The sequence below is a fragment of the Erythrolamprus reginae genome, chromosome 5 (assembly GCF_031021105.1).
Source record: "Erythrolamprus reginae isolate rEryReg1 chromosome 5, rEryReg1.hap1, whole genome shotgun sequence".
NCBI lineage: Eukaryota > Metazoa > Chordata > Lepidosauria > Squamata > Dipsadidae > Erythrolamprus > Erythrolamprus reginae.
The window spans coordinates 85,032,345-85,037,608 of NC_091954.1; positions in this window are offsets into that span (position 1 = coordinate 85,032,345).

Below are 5,264 nucleotides of genomic sequence, written 5' to 3' on the forward strand. Positions count from 1 at the left end.
TGTTTTTGGGTATCATTAGTTAAAAATGTGCACTCCTTCTAGCAAGGAGAACGAGGGATTTTGCAAGGTCTCCTTGTCAAGAATTGGGGGAGGTACAGACCATCTTCTATTTTTAATTCATGCTTTAACCCCTAGATGCATTTGTCGTCCTGCAATCCCAAGGCTAGAATTTAAGTCTGCCAGTTGCCTAGATCTGTAAACCTACATATGTTCCCTTCAGACCATTGATTTGTTACAAAAGCAACTCTATGGAATATAATAAGCTCTATATCCTGGGAAGTGGCCTGTACATTTACTTTTTTAGTTTCAGTAAAATGTTCTATACGACAGTAGCAGCAAGATAATGCTAAAGAGGATTCAATTAAGATACATTTAGGCCTTAATCTTTCTCCTGCTAAATGTTTCATAGGAAAAGGTATGAAGGCTATGGAAAGAATTAAATATAAACACACACACACACCCAGAGAGAAATATATTCACACTACTATAAAGAAAGAAACAGGAAAGCATCTAATAATATTTTCTGCTTTCTGAGTAGGTTCCAGTAAAGCAGATTAAAAAAAACACACACACAAAGAACAGTTGCAGACGTTTATGGACAAAACAATAGACTGAAGATTATGCTTTCTGGGAATATTGTCATATATGTTCCTCCACTATAAACAGCATTTGTTTTCATATCTAGTTTCAGAGTTTTACAAGAGGGCTGTGGCAGAAGAGAGCTAAAGAGCAGAAGAGACCTGTAACAGGTCAGGACTGTCAGTTTTTCTATCAGAAAATAAAACTTATAACACAAGTAACTGTTTGATTAGGATTACTTGCTACAAGAAAAAATATGTCAGATTAGATGTTAATTTAAGCATTTTATAATAGCATATACTGTATTGGTTAAAAATATGCAGCAAACAAGAGTTAGGGACATCTGAAAACCATAGTTTATGCATGGAATGAGTGTGTTGCATGGTTTTAATGTTCGGGTTTTAAATGTTTTTTAATATGTGTTATTAAATAATGTGTTATTTGGCTGTGAGCCACTCCGAGTCCACAGAGAGGGGCGGCATACAAATCTAATAAATTATTATTATTATTATTATTATTATTAATTTTAATTTCTGTTCTGGCAATCTTTCCTCATTCTGAAAAGCTCACCAATTTTTTTCTCCACGCTATCAATAGTGTGTATTAGATGCTGCATTTATTTGGGGAAGTATAAGACTTATAACATTGGAAGCATTATTTTTCATTCAATTGCATAAATTCAAGGCAAACCTTTTTGAAAAGAATTGCCAAATTTAATTGAAAATACACAGTCTTCCAACCGTTCAGCGAACAATGAAAAAAAATGCAAAAGAAGATTTACTATGGGTCTGGGCATGTCCAGCACAAATATTCTTGGCATGCCCAAAGCATGTTCTGCGAGAAAGCTTGTTATGTGTCTGAGCACATTCAAAGTAAATACTCTAGGCATGCACAGAACATACTGTATTCTGGAAAGGTAAAATGACACTTAGTGAAGGGAGCATGCTTTATGTGCCATGCTATACCTGCGGAGATCACGTTTGACTTTTTAAAGTCCCACAAGCTTTTGAATAATAAAAGGCTATAATTTTGATGTTGACAATTCATGACTATTACAAAAGAGCTTAACATTTTACAACTCTTTATATCACTGGAGATGCTCTTCAGTATCTTCTAAGGTACATGGAAAGAATATCAAATGCTGACCGTCTCTTATGAAATCTAATATCAATATTTTGATAAATAGAAACATTGATTTTTCAGCCAGATCTTTGTCTGCCATAACCAATTCTCATGAAGCAGTAATAGAACATGAGAACAATATAATATAGTACAGTGGTACCTCTACTTACAAACTTAATTTGTTCTATGACCAGGTTCTTAAATAGAAAAGTTTGTAATAAGAAGCAATTTTTCCCATAGGAATCAATGTAAAAGCAAATAATGTGTGTGATTGAGAAAACCACAGGGAGGGTGGAGGCCCTGTTTCCTCCCAGGAGATTCCTAGAAAGGCCCCATGGAGGCTTCTCCCTGCCTTTTCCGGCCCTGTTTCTTCCCAGGAGATTCCTAGAAAGGCCCCATGGAGGCTTCTCCCCGCCTTTTCTGGTTACAGTTTTGGAGGCTCGGGTTGTAAGTGGAAAATTGTTCTTGAGAAGAGGCAAAAAAATCTTGAACACACAGTTCTTATCTAGAAAGTTCGTAAGTAGAGGCATTCTTAAGTAGAGCTACCACTGTACTTATCAGAGTCTGTGAAATGGTGAATAGCCCCCTTTATGCTCCTGTAAAGGACCTCTGATAGGTAAGTGGTTGGTTTTACTTCTTACCTGAATATAGACTACAATTGAGCCCCAAATTTCTGTTGCTGTGAGACAGTTGTTAACTGAATTTTGCCCAATGTTACAACGTCTCTTGCTATAGTTGTTACGTGAATCACTACAGTTGTTATATTAGTAACATAGTTGTTAAGTGAATCTGATTTCCTCATTGGCTTTGCTTATCAGAAGGTTGCAAAAGATGATTACTTGATCCTAGAACACTGTAACCATCATAAATACATGTCAGTTGTCACATGTTTGAATTTTGATCATGTGACTATAGGGAAGTTGCAACTGTGGCAAGTGTGAAAAACTTTTTCAGTGCTGTTGTAACTTTGAACACTAACTAGATGAACTGTCGTACGTTTGAGGATTAAGGTGGTTGGTATCCACCTTAAAAGATTTTAAAATATATTTTTCAGTCTTTAAATTAACAGTCCAGAAAGCCTGCTATTCAAAAGAAAATGCATTTGTATTGCTGTGCTGTTGTTGTCTTTTCATAGTTGCTAAGGCTTTTTCAGGTCTTGAATGTGACTGTAGTTCAGTTCTATCTGAGAGGCTGAACTTTGGTCCAGAGTGCTGTAATTTAAGTGAAATTTAGCTTGCTTGTGATTGCAGGTTTGATTTTGGGGTTATGGAGAGGCTTCAAAGGGGGTGCATATTATGAAATTATGTGTACTCTAATTTCTTTGGGAAAAGGTGATAATCATCAGGGGACTTCATTTGGTATCACAGAAATATTATTCTGATCTTAATATTTGTTTACATTTAGTAATACGTTTTTAAGCAGATAAGTGATCATTTCCACATAGCCTTTCAGTTGTGTTGAACTATGAAACTAATCTAAACATTTATTGTATACCTGGTCATGTAAGAAATTACAGGGTGTGGACATTCCTTATTTCAAAACAGAAGAAAACATGATAAAAAGCTGCCCAAGAAATAGGTCAAGACCTAGCTTTCAGGACAAGAGGCTTATAGTCTTGATAAATTCCAAGGGTCAGTTCCCTAGAAATAAAATACTATGTTCTGCCTAGATTATCTCTAACAGTGTGATCTCATAGATATTACAAAATGTTTCCAAAGAAACACAAAAAAATGCTCCATCTTATCGGTGATCAAAATATATTTTGGATACTCCTTTATTTGAGAAGTGAAATAAATTTATATTTTACAGCTAGAAATATTTATTGGTATGTGGCTGTTTAGGCCAATAGTTTTCAGGGCTCTTCAGGGCATTTATTTCCATAGTATTCATATCAGAGTATTGAGACTGAAAATGGCTATTAGCAAACCCTTATTGTATTTTCTTTTTAATGAAGTTTACAATTGGTTTCACTATTGAGTTCAGATACTGAAGAAGCAGGATACTGGCAGTGAGACTTCAGCTCTTTTTTAGTTATAGTGAACACATATTAGCCCCTGCCTGCTTTTGGCAGGGGTTTAAATGGGAAGCCCTTTTTCAGAAGGAGCCAATCAGAATTTCCCTGCTCCGCTTCCTTGTCGGACTGGAGTGAAAACTTCCCAGTTTCTCAGGACCTAACATTCACAATAAGCACTTATTGACTTAATTTTATGTTACAGAAAAGAAGCTGCCTTTATTCCATTTTGGGTTATGATGCTGTAAACAGCAAGCCACTTCTCTGAGTTTTAATGTTACTATGTTTAGCGAGTAAACATTTGATCTAAGATATTCCAAACTGCTACTTGCTTGTTGTTGTTTTTCTTGTTACGCAGTAAACACTATCTCATAGCAAACTCATGAGAATGACAACCTGGTTTTATGATAAAGTTCCTCTTTTGCCATGACATAGTGCAAAAAGCTGGGACTGACTGTATCAGGCAACAAGATGAAGTAGCTATGTCAAAAGGTCAAATGTACAGGAAGAAAGTGATGTTCAAATGGAGAAATTAGAGTTTTAAAGTAATAGGTTTAGCACCAAAGCATTTTATTTCAGCAAATTTCCCTGAGATAACACCAGGAATAACTGGGGGTAGGGGTTACAAACTTAAAAGTAGTCTGAAGACAGTTTGAATGTCTATGGCACTTTTTATTTTACCATCTTTATTTTACCATTTCAATGGTGGCATGGTTATGTTTTGCCTTACTTTTTTACCAAAGGCAAAGACAGCCTTCTCCTAGTAGCATGGATGTATAGAAATGTATTGGGTGTTCAGCTTTGTTATAGGCAGGAACATGACAAACACTCTTATGTTGGTCACAACCTGGAATTGCCTCCTAGTGATTAGTTACACAACCATTATAGTCTTGCCAACTTTTGTTTTGCAATGGAGTTCCGTTTACACCTGCATGTACAGGCAAATTATGTTTAGCAAGGAAGCCGTCCAACCTTTGCATATGCAAAATCAGGATTTCAGAACTGATTTGGCTTTTCCACTGGGAACTCTAGCCAATAAAAATTACTTGAAAGTACAATCCCGAGTGTAAAAAAAATCCCTTGTAAGTTTGTTTGAATACTGTTATTTTTCTTGCTTTAGGTTCTAATATGCCGAGTTTAGGCATAGAAGAGAGCGTGTGCTCAACTATGATCTTTTCGGAGTAAGTCCTGCAACATTTCATGCCATATATGGCTGAGAAGTGTGATAAAGAGCAGAGTGATGCCTTGTTCTTCTAGCCTTGTTTTGTCCCCTGGAACTTATAACCTCGGCTGTACTGCGACCCACCGCACGCAGAGATCCCACCTCTTTTCCCCCCCCCCCGCCTCCCCCCATAGCAGGGTGGGAAGAAAACCCGAGAAAGGCTGGTAGCAACTCCCCCTCTCCTCCCCCTTCCTCGCTTCTCCTTTCAAGATTTCGCTCTGGAGTAGAACAAGTGTCCCCCCCCCCCCCCTTTCGACCGCCTTCCATCCCTCCGGTAGATGGCGCTCTGGCTGATCCTAACGACCAGAGGACGCGGGCAGCGATTGGCTC